The sequence below is a fragment of the Equus przewalskii genome, chromosome 1 (assembly GCF_037783145.1).
Source record: "Equus przewalskii isolate Varuska chromosome 1, EquPr2, whole genome shotgun sequence".
Taxonomy (NCBI): Eukaryota; Metazoa; Chordata; class Mammalia; order Perissodactyla; family Equidae; genus Equus; species Equus przewalskii.
The window spans coordinates 76,579,037-76,592,704 of record NC_091831.1 but is presented as its reverse complement, the minus strand read 5'-3'; the positions used below and the strand labels follow the sequence as shown (position 1 = coordinate 76,592,704).

The window sequence follows — 13,668 nt, the reverse complement described above, 5'->3', positions numbered from 1 at the left end:
TACTGGAAACATTTGCTTATTTAAAGGAAGTCTCCTGAATTCAGTGTAATTGTTACAACATCTCTACTGGGGGAAAGTCCTTACCCAGACTCCTCGCTTCAGAGGGGGCCGCTGCAAACAGCACGGCCATCAGTGAAACTACTCGTCATTCTTCCATGTTGGTATTTCAAACAACTATTCTCAGGGAAAAACCTTTAATCTCTGTTTATACATTGTCAGCATAATAAAAGACATTTTGCTTACAGCAAAATTAGTCCATTTGTAATAAACTCACAAAAACGATTGGGGAAAAAACCATGTTTAATCATATGAGATACACTCTACTTTGCAATCTAATTTTTAAAGCAAGGCTTCTGACTATATAACATGAGTGGTGACCTAGCGGCGTTTCTGTCTAGGAAGAAAGCCATTGCAGGCTGTCCCTTGGTCCACCTGGGAGAGAATGGAGGCACAAAGCAGTCAAAAAAAATCTTCAGAGTGGGGACGTCCTCCCACCACGGCAGACAAGCTAGGCCCATTCTTACCAGGTGGCTCCTAGGCCCCAACGGAAGGCTGAGATCATTAAGACCAGTTCTGAGCAGTGGTCCCCAGACCCTGGAGAGGAAGGTGATGGTCGCCCACTGAAGTGTGTTCTGTGAAGTTAAATGAGTACAACTCCACGTTAAAATACTAAAATCCAGACTATAACAACACAAAAGAGAGACGGAACAGGTGACACAGGGAAGGTTGCAAAGCCCTCCCTTTCCAGAGTCAAATTATTCTCCTATCTGGCTTTTCCAGAAAAAAAAAAAAAAGGCTGGCAATTAGAAGGGTGCAAATAGGACAAATCCAGGAGAGAAAATATCCCAAGCAGGAGTAAGGCTCAAAGGTGCCCTTCTCTCCCCGACTTCTGGGAATCGACAGTCCCCTGTAGAAACTTCGTAAACGTGAAGCTTAGGAGCGGGCAAGGGGGCGTCACCCGGTCAACAGTTTCTTTTCCCGAAGCAGCCGATGCGTTTGTCAGCGAGGCTCCCGCAGGGCCAGCCGAGCAGCTCTGCGGCCGCCCCTCCTCGCGTCTGCAGCTGCCGGCTGCTCTGGCTCGGCTCCCGCTTCATCAACAAACAAGCCCAGAGGAGCGGGAGAGAAGGGGCCAGCGCTGCGCCCGCCCCAGCGGATGTGCTTCCTCCTGCTGTCAACACAGGAAGAAGAATAGAGCGTGAAACGTTCAGGATCTGTGAGAAAATATGTGGTCTGGGAAGAAAATCTTTGAAAACCTTTTTGATGCAAAAGACATTGTGAAATGGGTTTTAGCGAGGCGAATGCTACTTTCCCACCGCGTAATGCGCTTTCTGCAGAGTCGCGCGGGAATGTTGGCGTCTCCATCGGATCCGGCTCGTCCCTCTTCCAACCGGGAAGAGGCCGGGGAGGGTAGATGACTCTAAAAGAGAAACAGGACTAAACTCCAGGTCTCTCGACCCTTTTCTGGCTGATCCTCCAATGGCAGTGGATTTTTAGCCCTTAGCGTTAACTGCCTCCCTCCAGGAGCGTATAATGAAACGTTATCACAGTGCAAGTCCAGGCCCCTGGATGGTCTGAGAGTTTCCCATTCCACTGTGAAGAAAGGTCAGCAGGCCATAGGATGGCTCCGGGCAGAAATGGGACAAGGACTCATCTCAGTGGCATGAGAAAAAAGGTAAAAGTGCAGGCCCGGTGGTGCAGGGGTTAAGTTTGCACGTTCTGCTTTGGCACCTGAGTTCGCTGGTTCAGATCTTGTGTGCAGACATATGTACCGCTTGGCAAGCCATGCTGTGGCAGGCATCCCACATATAAAGTAGAGGAAGATGGGCATGGATGTTAGCTCAGGGCCAGTCTTCCTCAGCAAAAAGAGGAGGATTGGCAGCGGGTGTTAGTTCAGGGCTGATCTTCCAAAAAGAAAAACAGGTGAAGATCGCCCAAGAAAGACAAAAAGTGAAGCAGTACAAAATGTTGGAAATGGAGAAAGAAAACAGGAGAAGAGGGCAGCTTAAACTGAGCCTTGGAATTTTAGGAAAGTTTCCTCAGAGTTGTTGATCCTTCCTTACTGTTAATCCTAATGAGTTAACATTCTGTAAACAAGCGTTTCCCTTTTACCTCAGCTGCCAGGAAGCTCAGAGCTAAATTGTCGGTTCAGTTAGAGTAGCTTTCCTTAGCCTAAACTTTCTCTTCCCTGCATTCTTGCTAATCCTTTCTGGAAGTAGGTAGGGAGACTGAGCATTTGTGATTTTCTGGCTATCCTCCATCTATTCCCCCTCTCTGTTAACTGGACACCAGGTTGCCTCTAGGAAACTACTCTTCCAGCCCATGTGCTTGGGGGAGAGGGTCCCACCTCTATCTCAGGGATGAGGCATGTAACCTAGACACGAACCGATTCGTTGCTCCATCCCCCTTGCCACAGCGTTGGTTTTCAGGTGGGCGTATGAGCCAGTGAGATGCAAAGGACATTTTTCCAGGAATCACAGGAAAGAAATTGTTCCCACTAGACTCGAAGTTGGAGAGATACGAGTCTAAAGCTCCTACAGCTGTACTGTGACCACAAGGGAAGCATCTGCCTGCAAACGGAGCCAAATCTAGAGGGAGACCTGCAGGACGAAGAGAAGGAAGCAGGTCCAGGCCCCTCACTGGAAGCCCAGGCCCAGCTGGACTGGGAGCCCACCCGCCCTGCCCTTGAAGCAGCAATTCCCCGTTTGCTTCGTGCTGACCTGCATTTGTTGGTAGTCACAGCGGAACATGTCCCATCTGATCCAGTAGGTATCGACAAATAGCCATAGTTGGTTTTCTCTTATCATGAGCATAGTGTGTGGTGATGGAGGAAATTTTGAAAAGCATGGGAAAGTGTAAGAAAGAAAAATGTCGCCCCAAGTCCCAAAACCTAGAGATAATGGTAAAATGAGCTCACTGCTCCCAAAATTTACTTTGAAGACAGGAAAAAAACACCATTCGTGAGCACCTTTGAACGTGTCAGTCACGCAGTCCCCAACACCGTCTCCCCCTATCCCACAGCCACCGCACGGAGGGCGAGCTCTGAGCTCATTTCTGTTTAGCTTTGGAGGGTCCTTCTAGCAGCTTTTGACTTTGATTTCAGGATTTTTTCCCCTTCCAAGTTCAAAAGGCATAAATCTGTACTTCTAGAAACCAGAGGCACGGCGCAAGGAGACACTGCCTGCCTTGGGCTTAACCCGGCACCAAATGCCTTTTTGCCAGAACAGCTGGGCTGCCCGAGAGCTGCCCGTCTCAGAGCAGCTGGCATTTCAGGTCGACCCTTCACCTCCCAGAAGCCACTGCCAGAGCCGCGTGCAGGCAGCACTGCTTCCGCGCAGGGGCCTGGAAGGCAAGCTGCAGCCGCTGGAGGTGCGGGGCCCCAGCCAACGGTCCCCGTTGGGTAGCCACGGGGCGGGGTCCCTTTGAATCAGTAATGTTGCAAAAGTTCTGCTGCAGTTAGTTTTCCACAAAACTCATAGCTTGCTTTCTGTTGCTTTTCTTTTATTAAAATTTTCAAACATACAGAGAGAGTAGAAAGAGTCTAACAAATACCTAGATGTGGCTTGCTTCAATTTCACAATTGTTAATATTTTGCCAGCTTGGCTTCATATATTTCTTTTCCTGCTGAAGTGTTTTAAAGTAAATTATAGACATCATAATATTTCACCCCTAAAAATTGAATTTCATATATATGTATACATTTATATATAAATAAAATGGTGTTGTAATACGTAATGACATGTATTAAATCATTATGTATTAAAATAGCTGATACAATAGAATTGTTAACATTGTCTAATTCCAGGTTCAAATTCTAATGTCCCCCCATATATTACCAAAAAGTCTTTTAAAGCGGTTTTGCTCGAATGGTGCAGGACCACACAACGCATTGGGTGTTTTATCTCTTAAACCTCTTTTCATCCAGGACAGAACCCTCCGCCCTTTTTAAGACATTAACTGGTAAAAAGAAGTGGCACAGTACGATAGCCCACCTTCTGGATGTGTCTGATTGCTCCCTCACAGTGAAATTTTTTTCTTTTAATTTCCCATTCAAATTAGAAATTTAAACAAATTAGAAATTTAAGAAGGACAATATAAAATAATAGCTACCACGTATCCATTTATTACATACCTGCTATTTGCCAATTGCTTCGTTCATTCATTCATCTGCCAATATTTATTGAGCACCAATTAGGATTCGGTTCAAAGCCCTGGGGATACAGCAGTGAACAAAACCGGGGGTGGTGGGGACCCAGCCCTCAGGGAGCTTACACGGCTGTGGAGGAGACGGGCATTCAACAGATAAATAAGAACAAAATATATAGTATGTCATATGAGCTCTGGAGAAAAACCAAGCGGGGTGGATCCAGCGGTGAGAAAGGACTGGATCCCGCATACATTACAAAGGGAGAGCCGCCAGGATTCCCTGACAGACGGCATGTGAGGTTTGAGAGAAAAAGAGCAGTCAAGGATGACTCCAAGATTTTTGGCCCGAGCATCTGGAAAGCCGAAGGAACCGTGAACTAGGATGGAGATGACCCCAGAGAGAGCAAGTCTGGAGGGAAGCTCTAAAGTTCACGGACAGGCTAAGTCTGAGAGGCCTCTGAGACACGCAGGCAGAGACGTCAAGGAGGAAGCTGCATATCTGAGTCTGGAGTTCATGGGTGACAGCTGAGCTGGTGACGCTGCTTGGGAGTCATCAGAATAGACAGGTGGTATTTTAAGCCCTGAGACTGGATAAGATCACTAGGGGGTGAGCAAAGATGGTTGAGGACCAAGCCCTGGAAACTGGGAAATAGCAAACAAGCGGCAGAAGAATCAAGAGAGTGTAGCGTCCTGAAGCCAAGAGGACAAGAGGTTTCCAGGAGAAGGGAACGATCACACCAAATACTGCTGACAGGCCGTGGAAGATAAAGACCGAGAATTGACCCTGGAATTCAACACTGAGGAAGTCACTCATTTCCTTGGCAAAGCAGCCCCGGTGAGCGGGCCAGGACGGATCTGATGGGGTGGGTCACGAGCAAAGGGGAGGAGCACAGAGAGGATGGACAGCCTTCAGAGACGCTTTGCTACGATACAGAAGTGAGAAGAGAAATGGGATGCTGGCTGCAGGGGACTGGGGGCTTGAGGGTTTTGGTTTTTGTGGGGTTTTTGTACTGAGGAAGAGTCACCCTGAGCAAACACCTGTGCCAATCCTCCTCTTTTTGCTTGAGGAAGATTGGCCCTGAGCTAACATCTGTGCCAGTCTTCCTCTATTTTGTATGTGGGATGCCTCCACACATGGCTGCCAACAAGTGGTGTAGGTCCACGCCTGGGAACCCAACCCGGCTCCTGAAGTGGAGCGTGCCAAACTTAACCACTACCGCTAGGCCACACGGCTGGCCCCACAGGGGCTTTTTTTTCCTTTTTTCTTTTTTTTAAAGATTGGCACCTGAGCTAACGTGTGTTGCCAATCTTCTTCTTCTTCTTTTCTTTCTTCTTCTCCCCAAAGCCGCCCAGTGCATAGTTGTACGTATGCTAGTTGTAGGTCCTTCTGGTGGTGCCATGTGGGACGCCGCCTCAGCATGGCTTGATGAGCAGTGCAAGGTCCATGCCCAGGATCTGAACTAGTGAAACCCTGGGCCACTGAAGCAGAGCATGTGAACTTAACCACTCGGTCACGGGGCCAGCCCCACACAAAGGGTTTTTTTCTAAGATGGGAGAAACTGTATCATGTCTGTGTGCTAATGGAAAGATCTAGTAGAGAGGGGAATGCAAGAGGGGAAGAATTGTTGGAGCAATGTCCATGAGTGGTCAGTGGGTTATGGGGCCCAAGGAGTGGCTGGCCTAGAGGAGCGTGGACAGCTCAGCCATGGTGACCGGGGGCAAGTAAAAGTTGTTGGCACAGATACAGGCAACAGTGGCTGTGGTCAGAGCTTTAAGTCTCCTTTGGAGAAGACGCTATCATTCTCTTTGGAAATGAGGCGACTGAGCCTCCAAGTTCAGTTCCCTAGTAAGTGGCAGATCTGGGCCTCAAGTCCCAGGTCTCTGATTCCAAAAATGATGTTCCGTTCCACACACCACAGCTGCCCCTCTAGTTTTGCACAGTGATTATACAGAAGTGGAAGTTAAGGAGTTAAAGAAACCCTCTGCCCCGTTTTCTTCTTTAAAAGATGCCTATGTTGCTTTGAAGCACTCTGAAGATGAACCTGCAATTATACCTCTCCTCTGAAAAGCCGGCAGTCCTTCCAGCTATTTTTCTGAATTACATTCTCTCACTTGGCATGTTCCTGTATAAAATTTTAATTTACAGGGACCTGAAATAAGACTTGATAAAATGTCATCCGGGTAGATTTTCCAGGATGAACTTTTTTTTTACAAAGAAATAAATGTCCAAGCATTTTCATTTTGCTATTAGCCATCACCATACTTTACGGAACGACATTTCAGTGCCGGGGGACGTCGAGCCTGTAAGTCTGGCTCTCTGGGCGGTTTGCTCCCGGCGGCCGGCTAGCGGGGGCACAGCGCCGACGCCCCGGGAGGACTGGGGGACAGGGCGCGGGCGGGGCGCTCGGGCCGCGGCGGGCACGCGGCCACCAGATGGCGCCAGAGCTTTTCTTCGCTTCTGCTTCGAACCCCATGGGAATTCTCGCTCGGTTTACTGTCCAGACGACCGTGGCTCATCACCCGCGCGTCGCACAGAACGTGTTCAATCACGTGTCCAACGCCCCTCGCCCCAACTTGGAACGGAGGAAGGGGGAGAGCACGACGCCCATGTCCGCTCTCTCCGTCCTCTTCCTGACTTAAAGGCGACCGGGCTCTCCTCTACCTGCCAGAGATGATTGCCGTGAGCTGCCAGGATCAGAACATAGGACGTAAGCGCTTCGCCGATGGCAGTGCAAAAATCAGTGGCATGTTGGGAGAAAGGAGGAAAATGTTTTTGTAAAAATACTACTTGACACATACTTTGCTTATATTTGCTTCTCAAAAAGCCTGGTCCACTGTGCAATTCAGTTGCCTTGAGCCTAATGCAATGGAGACTGGATTTCTATGTGCTCCGGCTGGTAGCTTTAAATCATTTTCACATGAGGCATCCATACGGACACAGCCCACTTGCTACTTCTGTTTCTTGGTGACACACCACACGGCACAAAACACGACCAGCACGCATAGATGCTTGACATGCAAGTCTGTGGTTGACAAAGCCATCCTTGAAAAACTCGTGTGTGCCTCCAGGATAGAAAGTCAGGTGCAAAAGTTCCATATATGAAGAATATTATCAATGATTAAACCAACCTACACCCTCTGGAAATGGGCTAGGGGAGACGCTTTCTGTTGACTTGATGAGAGCCTACTCCTTTAACTGGAGGGTATCTGTCAAATGCTTCTCAGCATGCAATGAACTAAAATTTTTAAATCATAAAGCCATTTCGAACAGGTCAGAGTTAATATTATTTATGATGGAGTCTTCCAGGCATACTGTCACTCCAGGGCTCAGATGTTTCCTGGAAGCATCTTTATCCCATATCTTAAGTCACTCTGAGGAAGTTAATTTGTTTATCTTTGCTTTGGCAGAGAAGAGCTGTGGCAAACAGTAAAGTATAATTGAGAGCATGTAACCCTTACTATGAGAAGTATTTCATCTTAGTTAGTGCCTGGGAACCTGTATCTTCTTTTCTTTCAGATGGGGCAGTCTGACAAGTTTTAATAATAACAGCCTTTTCTGTCACAATCCTTTTTTTTTTTTTTTTTTTTTTTGTGGAACCCATGTCTTTTTAATTCACTCATTTAGCTTTTTTTTTTTTTTTTTTTTTTTTTGAGGAACATTAGCCCTGACCTAACTGCTGCCAATTCTCCTCTTTTTGCCGAGGAAGGCTGGCCCTGAGCTAACATCCGTGCCCATCTTCCTCTACTTTATATGTGGGACGCCTGCCACAGCATGTCTTGCCAAGTGATGCCACGTCCACACCCAGGATCCAAACCGAGGTGTCGTGCCCATCTTGTGCCATAAACCATTCTAGACACTGGGTATACAGCAATGAACAAAAATAGTAAAAATAAATAAATAAATAAAAAGCATTACTGTCCTAGAGCTTATCTCCTACTGGAGGAAATCACCAAAATTTTTAAACACGCATCCTGTTAAGAAGATATTTATCAACTTATTGTTCTTAAAGCATTGTGATGTGGTATGACCTCTGGTAGGATGGCTCGGGTACAAACCAGGAAGATGAGCCTGAACCCATTTTAATCACTAATTTGGTGACTCAGAACAAGTCACTTCACAGTTCCATGCTTCACTGTCCTGTTAATATCCTACCTTCCTCATAACTTTGAGAATTCAACTAGAAAATACCTAGAGCTGTAAAAACATTACACACATGAAGGTTTATATATACATATTTTTTATGTTACAACACAGTATTTAAAGAGAGCATAAGATAAGCTAAAATAAGGGAACACAATTACTGATGATTCTTAAAGTCAACATCAAAAAACTAAGATTAGGCTCGAAATCTAACAGAAGATACCATTTTCTTTCAGCTATTATTTCTCTGAAGCAAAATCTTAGGAATCCAGAATATTCTAACTATCTCTTAAAGGGATGGGAGCTGAGGATGCTGTCAGCCCTGAGGAGTCCGTGAGTTCTGAGTGTCCTCCCAGCAGAGAACTCCCTGGGAGAGCAGCTTCCGGCAGGTGTCTCGGCATCAAAGGACTGGCTTGCGCAGACGCGCTGAGTGAAAGACAGCCCTGCAAGCCCAAGCGGCAGTGATCTGACCAAGCCCAGGGCCGCTGTGGATGAGGTGACCCAAGAGGTCACCAGCCTCTGAGGTGTCTTTGTGTTTGACTGTCCAATATAGGGACACTCCAGAAACTCTCTCGGGAGGCATGAGGAATGTAAGATGCAGAGAGGACAGGCCACTAGCATATCCTGAAGGAAGCTGTGCTGTCTAGGTGGCTGGGGCCCTACAGTGCATCCCAGACGAGCGGTCAATGGAACTGAGTGACTTTCTGCTGCTGGGCTGACTTTGTGGTCCACCCTCCCCACTTTCCCCACTTCCCCGTGCATCCTGACATTACTCCATCACCTAGGGGCTCCACGTGGAATGATTTTTCCTTTTTTGTAGGAAACAAGTGGAATTAGTACTGTCTATTTTCTTAAGCAAGTACAGCAAGATCTGTACGCCCTTTTGCAGAAAAGAAGTTACATGTGGGAAAAGAAAGAACATGTAAAAAAGAACGAACATGTAAATTCTACAGATTTCCTATTGAAAGTCCCTCTTTACTTAGAAAGCATGCTGGCTGGCCATTTTGTGTTTCTACTGGAGACTAGAGAGAAACATAGCCCCTCACAGGCCCAAATGAAAGCAGAGGACTATGGGCCAACAATTTCTCCACCAAGAAAATTGTCAGAACACCTCCCTTTCCACTTCTGCTCACATGAAAGTTGGGTGTGTGCCTGATGACTACATAGGTCTACTCTCAAAACGAAGGAATCTTTGAGTCTAAGAGTGTTTAGGAAGGAGTCTCAAATTTAGCAGAGAGCTGAAAGCATTAACAGAAATATCTGAATGTTGCTTGGTATTGCCATTCATAAAAAATAAAAGGGTCGTGAAAATCTTTCAGATGACTTCTCATTCCATCCCGAAACTTCTGTTTCTTTTTAATTAAAAGAATCAGTGGAAGGCCTAGCCCAGAAAAGAAAGTCATCTCTAATTTTGTCAGGTACTAGAACATTTTTTTTAAAAAGATTTTATGTTTCTTTTTTCTCCCAAAATCCCCGGTACATAGTTGTGTATTTTTAGTTGCGGGTCCTTCTAATTGTGGCATGTGGGACACCGCCTCAGCATGGCCTGATGAGCGGTACCATGTCTGAGCCCAGGATCCAAACTGGCGAAACCCTGGGCTGCCGAAGCAGAGCGCATGAACTTAACCACTCAGCCATGGGGCCGGCCCCAATAGAACATTTTAATTCAGGTCAAATTAACAAGACTGCCCATCCTGAGTCAGTGCAACAAATATTTACTATCTGCCTATTGATATGCCAGAGTAGATACTCAGGGCCCAAAGAAAAATGTAGCTCTTGTGTCAAGAAATTCACGGTCTAACAGAGAAGAAAGCATAGAAACAAATGGTTACATCATTTCACTTTTTTTTCATTTTACTGATGAGGACTCAAGGCTCAGAAAGTATTTCTAAGTAGAGAAGTACCCAAGTAGTTAATTACCCAAAGTCAGACAGTCAGTACCTGACAGAGCCAGGATTCAACCCACAATACCTATTATTGAGACTACAGTCACTCTTCTATTATTATAATTATATTATTTAAATTGAGCTTGCTGAATGTCTAATATAATACCTAGGAAGTTGAAGAAAATCTGAAAGTCTTGTCTTTCACCATCAAACATTTAGTAAGGGCATGGGCATTTTAGCTAGCATCCTTTTCTGAATATAAAAGCAAATTTAAAAATGAGTCATCTGTGAAAGGGGATTACATTCCAAGTCTTTTCTATTCCGTTTAAGGTGCAACCCTGGACTGCCGTATGAAGCTCATCTTGCTCAAGGGAAAGGCAAAAAATAAGAACAAAACAATCTTGTGCTTTCAAAGGGACTGAGAAAAGCAGAGTGTAGGCTGATCCACAGATTAGCGGCCTTAAATGATATGGATACATAATTCACTCTCAGATTTGACAAGCTTTCAAGAAAAGGATGAAGAGTTTAGGATGACTCTAAGTTGCTGTTGTTTCTTAAATCTTATAAATGCCACTTCAGTGGCTGCCAGATTTGTTTTTAAAATTTTTTTCATTTCGTTAAACTAGGAGGCTGTCAAGAAATATGAGGAATACCAAATAGATATGTTCCCTTCTATTCTCACATTTAGTGTATTTCTAATAATCGTGACTTAATATGGAGCTTTTAAAACAGATCTTATCACTCTTCACAATCACATACTTTCTTCCTTCCACTCATCCTGCATGTATAATCTCAAAGAATCTTTTATATTAATTTCATTCTGAAAAATTCCCAGCCTACTCTGCCCGTTTGGATTTCCATTCATCTGCTATGTATTTACTAAGCATTTAACTATGCTTTATGCTGGGGACTCCAATGATCAGTAAGGTATATGTCCTCAGGAGCAGTCTAGTGGGAAAGAGGGAGAAGTTATCAAGAAATTACAGATCTTGCTGAGTGCCAGGGTAACAAGATCCCAGGGTTGTACAGAATCTCTAACAAGGGGCGCCTGACCCTGGGAAGGCTTCACTATTGATCTCCCAACCTGATGGTAAAATCCGTAAAGCATGAACTATTTCGCCTATCCAGAGATCCTGGGTGATTAGTATGGTGCGTGGCCTATAGCATAGGGCATATCATGTGCAAAGGCCCTGAGGTAACAGGATAATAGCTGGAAAGGAAGGCACTTATGGGGAAGTGAGCTCAGTATGACCAGACTCGTGTGTTAGCTTCTGTGTGTTTGGCAGGGGAGGGCAACATTTGAGGAATGAGGCTGGAGAGTTCACCAGGTCAGATTACAAGGGCCGTGGATACCACGCAAAGGAGGGACATGATGTTTCAGAACAATTCCTCAGGCAGCGGAGTGGATCAGAGCAGAGGAGAATGTGCAGTAACTATAGATAAATGACCTAAAAGAGTGGCAGTGAGGCCAGAGAGAAGTGAAATAGATTAGAGACATAGTAAGAATAAGAGGAGCAAGGTTTGGTCATTGATGGAACGTGGTGAGTAGATTAACAGTCTGGTAGAGGACGGCTCAGGAGGCGCAGGTTGAGGGGCAGGAAGTCAATTCTGCAGATGCCATTTGAGGGTGCCTGTGGACATCCATATGATGAGCAAGCAGTGATCTGTACTCACCCCGACTCAGGAGAGGGTCATCAGGTATGGGTGCCACTGAAGCCAGAGATGACAACATCACCCAGGAAGAAGGAGAAACTAGGCAGAATTTCCAGATAATACAGAGTCTAAGAGACGAGCGAGTTCTAGGAAAGGTCCCTGCCCTGGGCCCCACCTCACATGGCCTCCGGCTCTAGCCCAAGTTAACTCCAGCCCTCTGAGTTCATCTACTCTCCCCCCAGCCTTCCCAACACTGGTCCTGCTTATCTGGTCCAGTCTGTTACAGGAGCTCAGAAGTCACAGCATAACCTCCCAAAGCATTAACTTTATTTCAGTAGCTTGAGAGGGAGCAGAGAGAGTTTTGTGTTTGACATAGCAAAAATATAATAAAGCAGGAACACAAAAAGAAAACCTCTCATTTTTAAAAAAGATGTAAGATAAGATTTGGAAGATGTCTTGTGCTTTCACTCCTCAGGCTTGGTACTCTCACAAGAAATAAGCGTCCATTCGATGTGCAACATGAACTATACAGCAGCCATTTTGTTTTGTTTGCTCATTAGGTCTCTCACCTTTGGTGAAAAGTACTCCTATTCTTAAAAAAAAAAAGCAAGAAAAAACAGTCCTCCCAACTCCTTTATCCTATCTGTCAAACAGGCAGCCAAGTACAATGCAAGTTACCCTTCCTAATTCAAATCCTGAATCTTACAGTCAACTAACCCTCAACAAAGGCGTGAAGAATCCACAATGGGGAAAGGATAGTCTATTCAGTAAATGGTGCGGGGGAAACTGGATATCCACATGGAAAAAAATGAAACTGCTGTATCTTACACCATACACAAAAATCAACTCAAAATGGATTAAAGACTTAAACTTAAGACCTGAAACCATAAAACTCATAGAAGAAAACAAAGGAGAAAAGTTCCTTGACACTGGTCTTTCCAATGATTTTTTAAATATGACACCAAAAGCACAAGCAAAAGCAAAAATAAAAGGGACTACATCAAACTAAAAAGTTTCTGCACAGCAAAAGAAATAATCAACAAAATGAAAAGGGAACCAATGGAATGGGAGAAAATATTGGCAAATCATATAAGGGTTTAAAATCCAAAAAATAGAAGGAACTTGTACAACTCTATGGCAAAAATAAATAACTCAATTTAAAAATGGGCAAAGGATCTGAACAGACATTTTCCCAAAGACATACAAATGGGCAACGAGTATATGAAAAAGTGCTTACCATCACTAATCATCAGAGAAATGCAAATCAAAACCACAATGAGGTATCACTTCACACCCGTTAGAATGCCTATTATTCAAAAGACAAGAAATAACAAGTGTTGGGGCCAGCCCTGGTTGCCTAGTGGTTGAGTTCAGCACGATCCACTTCAGCAGCCCAGGTTCAGTTCCTGGGAGGAGACCTACACCACTTGTTGGTGGCCATGCTGTGGCAGCAACCCACATACAAAACAGAGGAAAATTGGCAATGGATGTTAGTTCAATGCAAATCTTGACAGAGAGAGAGAGAAAGAGAGAGAAAGAAAGAAAACGTGTTGGTGAGGATGTGGAGAAAAGGGAACCCTTGTGCACTGTTGGTGGGAATGTAATGTAAACTGGTACAGCCATTATGGTAAACAGTATGGAGATTCCTCAAAAATAAAAAACAGATCTACCATATGATCCAGCAATTGCACTTCTGGGCATATATCCAAAGAAAATCACTATCTCAGAGAGATACCTGTGATCTCATGTTCATTGCATTATTCACAATAGCCAAGACATGGAAAGAAACTAAGTGTCTGTCAATGGATGAGTGGATAAATAAAAAGTGGTATATATTCACAATGG

At 45.0% G+C, this 13,668-nt stretch overlaps 1 long non-coding RNA gene across 1 annotated transcript; it reads right to left on the bottom strand.

The window, feature by feature from the left end:
• Positions 1 to 282: 282 nt before the first annotated feature.
• On the bottom strand, positions 283 to 1,098 carry LOC103547688 (uncharacterized). The gene is made up of 3 exons (XR_011524938.1): positions 959 to 1,098; positions 525 to 632; positions 283 to 432 (listed from the first exon to the last, which is right to left on the bottom strand). It is a non-coding gene; the product is annotated as an uncharacterized lncRNA (long non-coding RNA).
• Between the last annotated feature and the right edge of the window lie 12,570 nt (positions 1,099 to 13,668).